Genomic DNA, 16,305 nt, shown 5'->3' on the forward strand with positions numbered 1-16,305 from the left:
GGAAATGAACAACTGCCCTCCCATCCTGCAAGAAAGAGTGATCCTTACCCAAAAATATAATCTAAAAGGGTGATTAGCTAAATATCTAATCCTCCTCCTACTCCCCTACATTGAAAGTCAATAAGAGTTAGGCATCTAACTGTCATGTATGCCTTTTAAATATCTCCCCATAAGCTATTAGAATGGTTGCAGCAACAGTTAGCAAGCATCAAAAGAAAGGTCACTAAGCGTCCATTATACATCATGCTCACAAACTAGCATTTAAATGTGTGACAACTGATACCTGATTTTGTGCTCAGAGATCTTACTACATATGGAAATGAGAAGTTCTCTTAAATTTATCTTACAGCAACATCATAATATCTAGCCTTGTGGCTTGCTAGCAATATGTTGCTCAGCATGAGACAAAGATTTGGGAGCAACACTGTGACTTCTGCTATGGCTGGGGGAATTGCTGGTGCACTACAGAGGCAATATATTCTAGTCCAAGCCCTCGTCCAGACTAACCCGCGGCATCGGCGGGTTAAAATCGATTGCTCGGGGATCGATATATCGCGTCTAGTCTGGACACGGTGTATCGATCCCCGAGCGCGCTTACATCGATTCCGGAACTCCATCAATCCGAACGGAGTTCCGGAATCGACACGGAGAGCCGCGGATATCGATGCGGCGCCGTCCAGACTGGTGAGTACCTCGATTTTAGAAATTCGACTTCAGCTACGTTATTCTCGTAGCTGAAGTTGCGTATCTAAAATCGATTTTAATTCCTAGTCTGGACGTGGCCCAAGAAAAAGAGTTGAAACAGTATCCCGCTTCATCACTGTCTGCAGACTGATTTTCCAAAGCAGTATTGCTAGTCGGGCCCTGCTCTGCTAGGCAAAGCAGGGCTGTCTTTGGTGGCCTAGATGCCACCATTGACCAGACAAGAAAGGAAATGAGAAGAAAACAAACTTATTTCTCATTGTTCACTATCTAGTGGAGGTCATTATGTAAATAACCCAAAATCTGGCCATTGATAGAACAGCAATATGAAATGAAAGGGCTATAGGAGGGGACACCATCCCAAGCTCATTTCAAATTTTGTGAGGCTTAAAATGTAAGCAATCAACATTTACAAAGTCTTTTGAGATCTAAAGACACTACATAAGCTAAATTAATTACTAGCTTGCTAGGTTCTTATAAGCTGCTATCACCACAGTATCTGAATAATTCATACATTATCCATACTGAGGAGGAAAAGGTTTCAAACGCACCAAAAGTCACCAATTTACCTATGAATAGATGCTTCAGTCATAATTACTTAGACTGTGAGCTCTTTGGGGCAGAGACTATATTTTGGTCTGTGTTTGTACAGCACCTAACACAATGAGGTCCTGGTCCATGACTGGGACACCTAGGTGCTACGGTAATACACATAATTAATAATAATTGTGATTTGAAAAACATTTTTAGAAAGAGTACATTGAAGAGTCTGAGCCTTTTTATATGCTGAAGGGCAAATGCACTCTCCAATGTGCATGCACAGCTCCCACTGACTTTAAACTAGAACAGCCTCCAGTCACTGAAGCCAGAGTGGGTGTACTGAATTGACTGCTACAAGAGGCAGAAGGAGGTTCCCTGCAATTAACAATATGGGGATATCCACTGAATACATTAGCTATTATTGAGAAAGCCTGTAATTCCCTAAAGACAGCCTTGACATTGAAACACTGCCTTGACAATGTTTGCATTGAAGTCAGTTACTGCAGCCAAGTAATTAAATATTTGGCCTGCAGGTGCTGGCTTCCTTTTCAGAGCTATTCTGGTGCAATCAGTTGTTTGCATTAACCAAAATTCTCAGGCTCCTTTGCAAGGTCTATCTTCCTTTATCTTGGGCAAATCAACCTCAATGAGTGGGATTCCATTCCCTAGATTTCTGTATTTATTTAAACTCAGTTCTTGACATTTCCATCAAGAGTTTCACTGATCTGCATAAGTTATTCCTTTCTCTTTTGTTTGGAGGGGGTGGGGCAAGCATCCTTGATTTCCCCTAAGCATGCCTAGTCCCTGCCCAATCTGCAGCTGTACAGTATTACTGAGCAGCCAGCAGCAATCTTGTGTTTAAGGAGCAGAGGATTCTTTTTTCATTTACCAGAGCTTTCTTGTTCCTACTTGCTTTCATGGACTTGTAGAGTCTCCCCAACTCTAGAGCAGTTCCTCTCCCAAAGACTCTGCTCTAACTCAGAATTTAGTGCCAAATAATCAGATTTCTAAATTTGCAAAAGGAAATGATCTTTCCCCTTCTGCCCACCCATTTTGTTGCTGCATTTATAAGTTCCAATAGAGGGAATATAATGAGCTGCTTTACATGTGACAAAATGTTTAAGAGTGGCTACCTGAATTAATCCTTCTTTGTTCAGATAACAAGACTGGCATATTCACTATCAGTCCATTTCCCTCCTTCTTTTTTGAGTTTGATGAGTAAAGAATTATTTTTTGAGTTTGATAAGTAAGGACTCCAGACAACCTCAATAACGATAATAACAGTAAGACAAGAGCTCTGTGTGGCTCAAAAGTTTGTTCTCTCACAAACAGAAGTTGGTCCAATAAAAGATAGCATCGGGGATAGCTGTGTTAGTCTGTATCCACAAAAACAACAAGGAGTCTGGTGGCACCTTAAAGACGAATAGATTTATTTGGGCATAAGCTTTCATGGGTGAAAAAACCCACTTCTTCAGATGCATAAATAAAATAAATAAAAGATACCACCACATCCACCTTGTGTCTCTAATATTCTGGGACCAACACAGCTACACTGCATGCAATAATAATAATAGCACTTAACAGGTTATTTTCCTCTTTAAATTACACTCAACACCAGGTGAGATAGGTGCTGGAACAAGAGGACTGGTTTCTGGATCACCTACACTGCATTCAGCACTGTTTCTGGAACTGGGAAATCAGACTGGACTGGTGGGAGAGGATTGGTCTAGCAAAGCTGGGAAGACCAGGTGAAGCAAGAGAACTTCAGAATAGGGAAGGCTACTTTTTTTGAGATCTGTGAAGAACTGACCCTGAAGCTTCAGTGACAGACTACCAATATGTACCCATGGAAAAACAGATTGCCATTGTTATGTGGAAGCTGGCTGCCTCAGAATGTTACTAGTCTGTAGCCAACCAATTCTGAGCAGGGAAATCAACTGCTGGGGTCATTCTTATGCAGGTCTGCTATAGCATTGATAAGGTGCTGTCTAACCAAGGTAATGGTAATGAGGCTGGGTAATGCTCAGGAGATTATGTCTTTACACACATGGCTTCCCAAACTCTTGTGGGGCAATTGATGGAACCCATGTGCTTATCATTCCCCAGCCCACAATGCTAGGATCCTTCAGAATTCAGTACTATTTAAATTAGAATCATAGACTATCAGTGTTAGAAGGGACCTCAGAAGGTCATCTAGTCTAACCACCTGCTTCAAAGCAGGACCAATCCCCAGCCAGATTTTTGCCCCAGATCCCTAAATGGCCCCCTCATGGATTGAACTCACGACCCTGGGTTTAGTAGGCTAATGTTCAAACCACTGAGCTATCCCTCCCCTCTTAGCAGAGAAAGGACTGTTTGCCCTGAGGAGCAATGTGGACATTAATGGTTTGAAGGTTGGTCCAGTTATTCTGGAAGGCCCAATTTATTCCACTGATGCCCTGGCTAATTTGAAGCCACATACAGGCTGCTTGGACAGAAGAAAGGAACATTTTAACTATTGCCTGAATAGTTGCAGCACAGTAGTCGAGTGTGCACTTGGCCATTTGAAAAGCAGATGGCACTGATAATGGAATAGGTTGGAAGTGGCGGGGGGGGGAAGAGTGGAAATGTTCCGCTGCATGTTGTGTTTTACACAATAATTGGGAGAGTAAGGAGGAAAGCTTTGCCCATGGCTGAGGTGCAAAGACTTGCTCAGAGGTTTGAGAAGCCAGCAATGCTTCCCACAGAGAACAAACACCAGGGGGAACTCTGTCAGGGATGCCTGCTGTTCATATTTTGAGACTCCTGCATAAACCTGTCAGCCAACGGTGGGTGTGTTTGGATGCAGACATTGGGTGCACTGTGATATTGTGTTTAAACTTCCCTATGCACATTTGTAAAGCCCTCTGAATTATTTCAGCTTTATTTAAAGGATTTTCTGTGTTAAGTGCAAAGACAACTCATAGTGGATGTATTGTAAATAGTTTTATTATGAAAGAACAATAAAAAAGATAACATTTTAATGACACCAATGGAATAATATATCTTTGTATTTGGAAATGTATTTAATCAATTATCTTCAGTCACCAACTATATGCAAACCTTTTATTTCTGCAACAGTGTAAACAAAACTCAGAGTACAACAGCAAGAACATTTCAAATACAACAGTCGGCAAGATAGGGTATCTCTAAAGTTAAGAGTAGTACACACCTTGCCTCTGGCACTTCTCGTCTGCATGCGTTCTGGGGTTGAGTGCTGTGGCTCAAAAGAGTTAGACACCCAGGTGCTAGTGTTGTTGATGCCCAGAGGTTGGATCTGAGAGGTGAATGGGAGCCTCTGAGAGTACTGTTGTAGGGGTACAGTGGTTACAAGTGCTGCTGGTCCCAGTAGCTAGCATTGTCTGGGGGCTGAAGAGCATAACAGGGTCCCAAATTATGGGACTGCAGAGCCACTGGCCTAGCAGCAGCATGTTTGGCAGGAGAGTGTTTTGCAGGAGGCTATTTTGGCTTATGAGTTGCCTCTGGATCGCTCTGCCTTTTTCCATGTTCTCTTTCGCCATAGTGATGCTGTCCTTAGCCACAGCCATGCTTTCCCTAGTCACTGAAACTCCATATGTGGCCACTGCCATGAACTCCTGGGGGAGGTGCATTTCTTTCTCCTTCTGGGTGCTCATGTACAGCCTCCAAACTCTGAACCAGGCTGGTTTGCCTCTGACTTTGCCATGAGTTCTGCCAACACCTCATCCCAAGTCTTCCTTTTTCTCCCCTTCAGGTTGACCAGTCTGTCAGCAATAGATAGATGTTCTGTCCTTGGCAGCTTGGCTGTTGCAGGTGCTGTGGCTGTGGCAGTAGGGAGGGAAATAGTTTATGGTTCATATCCCAAACAAGTAATGACAGCCTTTTTTGGTATGTATATGTGACTATACCTCTGAGACTCTTCCCATTCTTTGGAACCCAGAGATAAGTGGTCTATGTGTACAGAGGGTGCTGGGTGCATTGGGATTTCAGTCTATTGTGCCTGTTTTCATGCTGTTAGGCGTGGGATGGGGTGATTGGACCTATGTTCCAAGTTTGGTTTTGCAGCTTTGTTTATGCACTGGAGGTGCTACTATGGCCTCAGAGGCATAAAGGAGGAAGATTATGGGGAGCAAGATGGAGAGTAAACCCCTCTACATCCCCTTTAAGCTGTTCTGACGCTCAGTGATGTTACACTGAGGCATGTAACTAGGAGACAGAAGATGGTCTTATTTAAAAGGCAAAGGGCAGACCACCAAGATACGCTGTGAAGTTATTCACCAGGATTGTTCCCCAGAAGTGCTGCAGGAGTGGGAAAGGCTTCCAAGCTATACTGGGGACATGGTGGGGAGGGGCTATTCCCTATAATGTGCAAAACAAAACCAAGCTGTTTCTCAGTGTTGTAAGTTTTGCTACATCTCCTCTGCAGATACAGAGAAAGTGCAGAGGAAAATAGATAGGGACCTGCAATGACTATCAACTATGGTTGTGTGTTACAGGGCATTCATACCCAAGGCCGGCCATTGACCAGCCGTGCAGTGTGCACTGAGGCCTCATGTAAACTATGAAAATTAATCACATTTCTTTCCCTGTAAGCTCTGCCTCCATAAACTGTTGAATTTTGCACAAATAAATGCTTTGTTATTCAAATCTGCCACAGGGCGGGGCAGGAGGAGGAGGGGCCACAGATTGTGCCTGTGCCATGCTGAGGGAAGCCATTTTGAAGCAGCAAAAAGGGGGAAGGGAGGTGGGACTCCTAATTCACATCTGCCAATAATAATAATAGGTACTTACATGCCCAAGTTCACTCCATGGGATCTGATTCTTCACTCCCAGACAGGGTTTCTGGCCTGGATTCAGGATCAGTTGATGCAGGACAGGAATCAGGGTCTGTTGTAGCAGGGCAGGACTGGGGGTACCTCTCCACTTGGCCATCAACAGGTTCCTGAGTCCCAAAAAGACCCTGGCTCTCAGAGGGCAGCTCCTTTCCCACATCCTCCAATGAGTCCAGTTAGTCATTGGTGGTGTGGGGAGACTGTGGGCAGCAGGGTCTGATGAAGACCTGGGTGGGTCATACTATAATTGTGCAGAATCCTGAATGCTTGGGGTTGGCTATCTTGCACTGAACTTGGGCAAGCCAATGACCCTGACTGGCCTTACTAAAATGGTTCCAGTACTTACTTCACAGGGTGAAGAATCTTAATGTTTGTTTGTATCTTACTTTAATCTCCTTGGATGAATGGAGTTTATTGTAGTGTCAGGATTGAGGAGAGAGAGAGAGTAATCCTGTCCTTGAGCACCGAATTAGCTCACAGGTAGAAGTACCACCCTGTGACCATCCTGAACTCTGGCTAGGAATTAACCTCCAAAGTCCCAAATCATTGTGGTCAGCAGCCCTCCTCTTAGGTGCACCACAAGACCAGGGTGGCAGGACTGCAGTCTGCTCCACTGGCACTAAGCACTAAATCCATAAAGAGACTTAGGCACCTATGTCCAATGTTTATGTGCCACTGAGATCCTCAAACCCCCCACTCAGCTGCCATCTAACCCTGGGAGTGCCTAAATTCCTGCCAGTAAAGTCCCCTAGATGCACAACATTTGAGTTGGTGGGTACATGCAAAACTGCCCAAGTCCTGACAATGCCAAGCAGCTCAGTGTCATCCTAGCTCATGCATAGGCCCCTGCATAGTTCTCAGACTAGGTGTTCCCCTGCCTGCCTGCCTGCCTCACCTGTGGGGTCAAATCCAACAGGTGTTCTCAGAGCATGCTTACTGGATTGGACCTCACACATAAGGCAGCCAGAGGTGACCAGTTCAGGAATTTTGGGGGCTGACTGACTGGCACGATCACATGTGCATGTGTATCCACCAGAATAGCCAATAGCCCACTGAATAGGCACTCACCTGGGATGTGTAGGCTTGTTTGCAAATCCCCAGTCTGCTTCGTTCAGAGCAGGGACCCAGGTCTCCTACATCCCAGGTGAGCACCCAAACCACCAGGCTATTGGGTATTCTGGCACAGGTCTCTCAGTCTCTCCTGTTGAAGCTGGTTCACTTTGTATAAGTCATTAACTAGTCACTGGGCCAAAACAAGACTAACTGTATATGCCAGTGGTTAGAGCACTCCCTGGGAAATAGGAGATGCAAGTTCAAATCCCTGCTCCAGTGAATATTTAACATATACAAAGTGGAAAAGCTTCAACAGGAAAATCTAAGAGAAACTCGTCCCAGTATAGCCAATAACCCAGTTGTTAGGGCTCTCCTCCAGATAGGTTATTGGCAATAACTTGGGGTGGGAGGTGTATGGGGATGGGAGGGGGGTGTCTTTCTGTCTTCCTGAGGAAGGGCTGACCTGGTTTAGGTGCCTAACTCCTAGAGAGGGTTCACAGCTGTGATTACCCAAGACAATATGGGTGCCCAAGTACCTTGGTGGGGCAGGACTTAAGCCATACCCTTCTCTCCTCAGCATCTCCTACTGGTTACCTTTGTCAGCTCCCCACTCAGCTTGCTGGCTGGCTTCTGAGAGTCCCTTACATCTTGTTTTCCTTGTAGATTCCAAAGCTAGAAGGAACTATTGTGATCATCTAGTCTGACCTCCAGTATAACTCAGGCCATAGAACTTCCTCAAAATAAAAAAGTAGATCTTTGAGAAAAACATCCAACCTTGATTTAAAAATTGTCAGTGATGGAGAATCCACCACAATCTATAGTAAATTGTTCCAATGGTTAATGATCCTCACTGTTCAAAATTTACACTTTATTTCTTGTCTGAATTTATGTAGCTTCAACTTCCAACCACTGGATTGTGTTACATCTTTATCTGCTAGACTGAAGAGCCCATTATTCAATATTTGTTCCCCATGTAGATACGTATAGACTGTCATCAAATCACCCCACTTGGATGTTCTCTTTGTTAAATTAACTAGATTCAGTTCTTTGAGTCCATCACTATGAGGGATCTTTTCTAATCCTTTTGTTATTCTCATGGCTCTTCTCTGAACCCTCTCCAATTTATCAACATCCTTCTTGAACTGTGGGCACCAGAACTGGACGCAGTATTCCAACAGCAACCACACCAGTGCAAAATACCTAGGTAAAATAACTTTTCTTCTCCTATTCAAGATTCCTTGTTTATATATCCCAGGATCACATTAGCTCTTTTGGCCACATCATCAAAATGGGGTCTCATATTCAGCTGATTATCCACCACAACCCCCAAGTCTTTTTCAGAGTCACTGCTTCCAAGGATAGAGGTTAGGCACCCTCTGTATTGCACATGAAGCCTGAAAGTTACATGTTGCAACACTGAGCATTGTACATCTAAATCCTGGTGTGGATCTAGGCCTAAAAGACCTGCAACACCTATCTCACTTCTCCAAGCCCTCGCATTCTGTTTAGAAAGGGGGGGAAACAGAATTCCCTGAAATAAAATTGTGTGCAACAATTACAGCTTCCATACTGTATAGCAAAGTTATGCTATATGGGTTCACAGAGGAGGGTTCTAATCATTCTGAAGGGCCTTACGGTAACCTCAGGCCAATACCTCAAATGTCTAACCGTTTTTTGTACTGGCTGTTTTTACAAAATGTCTACCATCTTTAGATTAAGTCAAGAAAGTCAATTCATTTAAGACACTGCTCAATGTCACAGATCTGATAATACATTATACATTTTCCAGACACGAACAATTTCACTGTTTGTGCACAAGCCTCCCCTGCTGGTCAAACATAAAACAGCGACAGAGAATCATTTGCCAATGTTCTACAGAAAGAAAAAAGCTATTGCAGAGCAGCTAAATGTAGAAGAGGTAAGGGAGGAATTAAATTAACCATGTTTTTCAGTGGAGATAGCCTTAAGGAAAATATCCAACTCATGAGCAGTCCTTTCTAGAAGAATTGTGTCTACTGCAAAATATGCAGGTTGTGCACAAACAGAGAGTTCACAGACTATTTTAAATCAATTGTACATTTAAAAAGAATTAGATGGGCTATGTAAGGTGATTCCTGGGTCAGCATTACTGATATAGTGACATTGGAGTAAGGTATACAGCAAAACTGATAATTAAGTTAAAATTAAATCACAACAATCCTCACATAATTAAAATTTTCTGTTAAGCCAAAAGTGAGGGCAATTGTTTGGTTACTCCCTAGTCCACATAAATAAGACATAATTTTCTAACACCTCTAATCAAACTCCTTTCTCCAGAACTTATTCACTAGGTATATGTATATTTAAAAGGAACATTGAACCTGAAAGATTGGTCAGTAATGGCCTGTTTCAGACAGCAACAACAAAAATCACATACCAGATTCCCTGATGCATCAAGCTTACATGGGTCACTCTCGGGAATCTAGTTATAGTTCCCTGACTCTCTGCTTGGTCTCATGTGCATGTTAGAGCAGCTCCCATGCCCTGAAGTGACCATCTGCCAGCTAGGGATAATCAGAGTATACCACACTCTGGCCATGCACATCTGTCATAAACAGATAGTTAAAGGTTAAAGTCTCTTTTACCTGTAAAGGGTTACAAGCAGTGAACCTGGACCACCTGACCAGAGGACCAATCAGAAGACAAGATACTTTCAAATTTCAGTGGAGGGAAGTCTTTGTTTTGTGTTGTTTGTTTGTCTGTTGTTCTCTCTGGGTTCTGAGAGTAACCAGACGTAACTACAGGCTCTCTAATTTTCTGTTCAAATAGTAAGTATAAGTAGAAGGCGGTTTAGTCTTTTTGATTGTTTTCTTTATTTGCAAATGTGTATTTTGCTGGAAGGATTTTAATTTGTATTTGTGCTGGGGGGAAGGCTTCTCTCTAGTGTCTATAAACTGAAAGACCCTGTAATCTTTACCATCTTAATTACAGAGACAACTTTTACTTTTTTCTTTCTTTTATTAAAAGTTTTTCTTTTTAAGACCTGATTGATTTTTTCCCCTTGTTGAGGCTCAAGGGAATTGAGTCTGTACTCACCAGGGATGGTGGGAGACAGGGAGAGAGAAGGGAGGGGGCAAGGTGGAATCCCTCTGTTTTAGATTCACAAAGCTTGAATCTGTATTACCTCTTGGGGAGGGGTAAAGAGGAGGGGGCAAGGTGCACTCCTCTCTGTTTTTAGATTCAAGGAGTTTAAATCACAGTGATCTTCCAGGGTAACCCAGGGAGGGAAAGCCTGGGAGAGGCAACGGTGGGGGAAAGGGTTTACTTTCCTTGTGTAAGATCCAGGGGATCTGGGTCTTGGGGTCCTCTGGGAAGGTTTTGGGGGGATCAGAGTGTACCAGGCACTGCAAGTCCTGGTTGGTGGCAGCACTACAAGATCTAAGCTGGTAATTGAGCTTAGAGGAATTCATGCTGGTACCCCATCTTTTGGACGCTAAGGTTCAGAGTGGGGAATTATACCATGACAACATCCCCTACGCTGTAGGCTGCAATGAGGATGGTTTAAGAACCATCTGTGTCAGCTGGGGATGACAACCTCTTCCCTTGCCCTCCCAAGCCCCCGTACAAAGGGACCAAAGCGGGAGTTAGAATCTGACTCTCATATCTCACATGTTAGTCAAAGATCATACCATTCCATTGACCAGCACTGCATCCATTCATGTTCACCTCTCGCAAAGAGGTCAGTTTGCAAAAGTGAACAGCAACAACAGCTTTTATTAAAGCAGCATGTATGTCAATACAATGAAAGTTTTGTCAGTCTAAATAGCATGTTGCACTCAAAAAGATGCCCTTTATTGCACGGATACATGCGTATACCACAGGCCCCTTTCATAATTTGGATAAACAAGTTCCATTCAGTTTATTCTGTCTATCATGACCTTCAAAAAATTGAAAGAAGTCTCAACCCACAGCCCAGAAATCTGGCAGTTCAAAAGATGATACCAAAGGAAACAACATATGTATGTCTGAGTTTTTTAATGCTTAAATGGGAATTGAGGGATCAGGAAATAATTGTAGGAGATGACCTAGTCTTGCAACTGCTTTAGGCTCATGATCTAGAGCGGTTTTTCTTGGTCAACACAATGGTGAAGCAGAGCTCTCTCCTCTATCTAGAGCAGGCAGTTTAGAAATTATGTTTAAAAGCTGGCTATGACAGAATACAACCCTACCCCATCCCTATTCATACCCTATAAACTATTGTAATATTTTTTGTATAAGGCATGTCTTGTAAGGTATCATTTGAAAACTCATAATTTGCTGGTCAGTTTTGTCCTGATAAAATGGAGGAAAGGATAGTTCAGTGGTTTGAGCATTGGCCTGCTAAACCAAGGGTTGTGAGTTCAATCCATGAGGGGGCCACTTACAGATCTGGGGCAAAAATTGGCCCTGCTAGCGAAGTTAGGGGGATGGACTCGATGACCTTTCAAGGTCCTTTCCAGTTCTAGAAGACTAGTATATCTCCTATTATTAAAAAAAACAAAACAGTGTATGTAAAGTTTTAAGAGTTCCCTGTATGATGTTATTAACCCATACACCATACTCCACAAACTGAGGTTGGCAAACAGGTCTGTCCTAAGCAAATGAATGAGTGCTCTGCTTAATTTGCATTTAAGCAGTAAACAAAGTCATCAAGCAGGAAGGGAAACAAAAAAAATCACAAGCAGGTGAGAAAAAGCCAGCAGGAAACATGCTTCCACATAGATTCTTTGTCTGCTAGTGCCCAGCCTGAAACGTTTTTCAGGAGACGAACTGAAACTATAAAAGGAAGGGCAAACAGCCCAAGGCATCCTCCCACCTCTCCATGCCTATCACATTCAATACACCTGACATGACAAAGGAAGCATTTGTTGGTCTCTGGGGGGGTGGGATCCTGACCTACAAGGTTTGGTCAATATGTTTTCTTAAAGCATGTGGTGAGAAACTTTGCTTGAATCTTGACATAGTTTGTTAATTTAGGTATTAATAAACATCTTAACTTCATTTTCTTGTAACATGTATGACTTTTCTGCCTCATTACTTGTACTCACTTGAACCCTATCTCTCTGTAGTTAATAAACTTGTTTTACTGTTTTATCTAATCTAGTGTGTTTAAATTGAAGTGTCTGAATAACTATTTTAGATAATAAAATGGCACATTTTTCCCTTTAAGGAATAATAGATGTAAAATATTTTGCTCTGTCCAGGAGAGGGCTGGGCAGTACAAGACATACATTTCGGGGGGGGAGGAGGGGAAATCTCAGAGTGTTGGGGCCACCCTGCACTATAACCAAGAGCCAGAGTGTAACCCAAGTGTGGCAGGCTGGGGATGTGGCTTGCATGCTGGAGGCTCGTTGTGAGCAGCCCAGGTGGGAGCTACTTCAGCAAGGCTTTGTAAGGCACCCACAGTTGCAGGACAGGGGTGACACAGCGGCTCATTAAGTATGTAACTCTGGGATAGGACAAATTCTACTTAATTTTGACAATTTCAAATATCCATTTGTGCCAGAAGAGATCTGATGTTACTACTAGAAAGAGTTGGCATTTGATTTTCTTTATTAGTAAGGCTTAAAATTCTAAAATGCATTTTTTTTTCTGTTTTGTGGTTTAAGATAAAATTCTATAGAGATGAAAATATTCCAAGTCCATGAAGTTTTTCCTCTTCTATGTTACTATAATCATCATCTTGCTTCCTGTTTACTCAGTGAAACTGAAACCTCCAACCTGTACAATGTACTTTATCTTGTATCTTTTTAGATTATTAGTCACTTACTTTGCATTCTGAGGAACAGCAATAATAAGACTCATATAAGGCATTAAGTTCTTCTTCTGTGGCCATAGCTGGAGCACCTCTTGTGATGTCACATTATAATCCCAAGTGGCTGTGAAAAAGAAAGTAGGTAGCAGTATAGGTTTTCAACACTTCCTCTTACTCCAAAATGCACATATATTCCTTTCCTATTAAATACACACACATTAGAAACAGTAATACAATTAAAAACACAAATAGAGGCTTTATGATCCAAACAGACATTAAATGGTCAATGATGCATTCAAAGATCTAAATAACAAGTCAAACCAATCAATGTATGTCTTTTGCCTTCTTCTGAGAAAGTTTACCCAAAACAGTTATTCCATAATTAATTCACTAAATTACCCATAGGGCTTGTCTACACTTGGTAAGAGATGCTTCACTGGATAGGACGCTTATGGAACTAATTTCTCTTATATTATTGTTATGGGTTAAACCAGGGATCAGCAACCTTTCAGAAGTGGTGTGCCGAATCTTCATTTATTCACTCTAATTTAAGGTTTCAGATGCCAGTAATACATTTTAGCATTTTTAGAAGGTCTCTAAGTCTATAATATATAATTAAACTATTGTATGTAAAGTAAATTAGGTTTTTATTATGTTTAAGAAGCTTCACTTAAAATTAAATTAAAATGCAGAGCCCCCAGGACCGGTGGCCAGGACCCAGGCAGTGTGAGTGCCACTGAAAATCAGCTCGCATGTCGCCTTTGGCACATGTGCCATAGGTTGCCTACCCCTGGGTTAAACCTTACTGAAACCAATAGGTGTAACAGCCACCCTTTACTTGGGATAAATATAGGACACAGGTAAGATCCTTTATAGAACCAGATAGATGAAACAGTAGCAGACTCCACCCAGAACACAGGCAAATAAAGACACATGTAGGAGGCAGAATTTCATTGTGGTTGTTTAGTAAAGGTTTGTGTATCTGTAGAGAGGCAGAAAGACCAGAAAAGCAGAGAGAGAAAGCAGAAAGAAAGCTTGGAATTTGGCCTGGGTAGGGAGACATTTTCCATATGTCCCCTTTGGTTTAACTGATTGGGGGGTGATCTGGAAGGAAGAGATGGCTCCTGACAGCCACTTATTAACTAACACCCAAGAATCATTAGGGGACGATGCCAGAACTGTTAGCTTTTATGATTTTGCCTCTGCCTCCAGTCAGCTTACAAAACTGGTTTGGCTAGAAATGAGAGTGCAAAAAACTCTGGCAGTAGTGGAATCAATGCAAGTTCTGCCATTAACTTTGATGGGGCCAAGATTTCACCCATGAAGTTTTCTATAGTCTCAGCATCGTGAGGTTTCAATATTTCTCATGTCAGTTTACACAGTGGGTTAACTCCACATTTAGTTAGGACAAAGATTTGGGATTCAATAAGTGACATATGTCAGTCTAAGGCACAGCTGAGAGGTACAATGAGGAGAACAAGTGCCAACAGGTAACAAGAATTTTATTTTTCACTTAAATTTTAAAAATTGAAATATGCCTATAGGAGCCAGTGATTAGTAGTCAGAAAGGCTGAAGAATAAGAAAATAAACAGAGGGAGAACGGAGAACTGTGAAGCAAGGGAAAAATGCATGAGTCAAGGTGATATTAGGAAAACAGAATGTGAAAGTGATAAAATAAACAATGTACAACAACGGGGACGGAAAAGAATTTCTGTGGACATTTGGCTGGCCAAATTACTGTTGAAATGACTATTTTAATGCTGCTGAGATTTTATTGTGTTATTAATGATGTGTTAGGGCACTTGAGCCTTGAATAGGCATCTTGTGTACATCATTATAAATAAGTTTTTGTCATGGATATTTTTAGTAAAAGTCATAAACACGTCATAAGCAATAAACAAAAATTCATGGAAGCCTGTGACCTGTTCCTGCCTTTCACTAAAAATATCCCTGACAAAAGGGGTAGGCGAGTTCAGCACCCACTGCTGCTGGGGCTCCCAGATCCCCCACTGCTGTGGTGTGTGGGAGGTCCAGGGTCCCCCTGCCAGCGGGGCTGGGCTGCTGCAGGGTCCTCTCAGCTGGGGCAGCTGGGAGGTGTGGGGGTTGCCCCACCAGCCGCCACAAGTGGACAGCAATGGGGGGTCCCCCTGCTGGCCGCCCATCCCACCTGGGCAGCCCCCTTGCCATGGCTGGGCAGCTGTGGGGTCCATCAGCCCCACGCTGAGGCTGGGCAGCTGCGGACTCTACCAGTCCTCTGCCCCAGCTGGGCAGCTGCAGGGTCTCCCCGAGGCAGGGGCTGGGAGCTGCAGGGATGGGGCTGGCTGAAAATTCCAGCCCCGGGACAGAAAATGACATGGAGGTCAATGGAAGTCATGGATTCTGTGACTTCCATGACATAATTATAGCCTTATTTATAACAAAGGACTGACACAGGGCATGCACAGTAAGTACTTCATCTTCTCTGCTCTTCCTTTCTCAGGCTGCAAGGTCAATACTGGCTTGTATCTTTAGTTATGAAGGCAACTAGCAGCAGGAACTGATTGTACATTAGGTATTTAGCTGGCAGAAGAAATATAATCTACTATGGAGAGGCTGGATTCCAAGTTCTAACAGAAATATATAGAGAGTGTCGCAGACAAGCAACAGACACCACAGTACAAATAAGTGACGGTCACGTTAACACCACCCTATACCAAAAACCCACCAACCACTATGCATATCTTCATGCCTTCAGCTTCCATCCTGGACATACCACACAATCCATCCTCTACAGCCAAGCGCTGAGATATAACCGCATTTGCTCCAACCCCTCAGAAAGAGACCAACACCTACAAGATCTTCACCAAGCATTCTCAAAACTACGATACCCACACGAGGAAATAAGGAAACAGATCAACAAAGCCAGATGTGTACCCAGAAGCCCCCCTGCTTCAAGACAAACCCAAGAAAGAAACCAACAGAACTCCATTGGCCATCACATACAGTCCTCAGCTTAAACCTCTCCAACGCATCATCACTGATCTACAACTCATCCTGGACAACGATCCCCTGCTTTCACAGGCCTTGGGAGGCAGGCCAGTCCTTGCCCACAGACAACTGACCAACCTGAAGCATATTCTCACCAGCAACCACACACCTCACCATAGTAACTCTAACTCAGGAACCAATTCATGCAACAACCTCAATGCCAACTCTGCCCACATATTTACACTAGCGACACCATTACAGGACCTAATGAGACCAGCCACAACATCACCAGTTCATTCATTTGCACGTCCACCAATGTAATATATGCCATCACATGCCAGCAATGCCCCTCTGCTATGTACATCAGCCAAACTGGACAACCCCTATGTAAAAGGATAAATGGACACAATTCGGATATTAGGAATGGCAATATACAAAAA

Source organism: Gopherus evgoodei, chromosome 7 (assembly GCF_007399415.2).
Source record: "Gopherus evgoodei ecotype Sinaloan lineage chromosome 7, rGopEvg1_v1.p, whole genome shotgun sequence".
NCBI lineage: Eukaryota > Metazoa > Chordata > Testudines > Testudinidae > Gopherus > Gopherus evgoodei.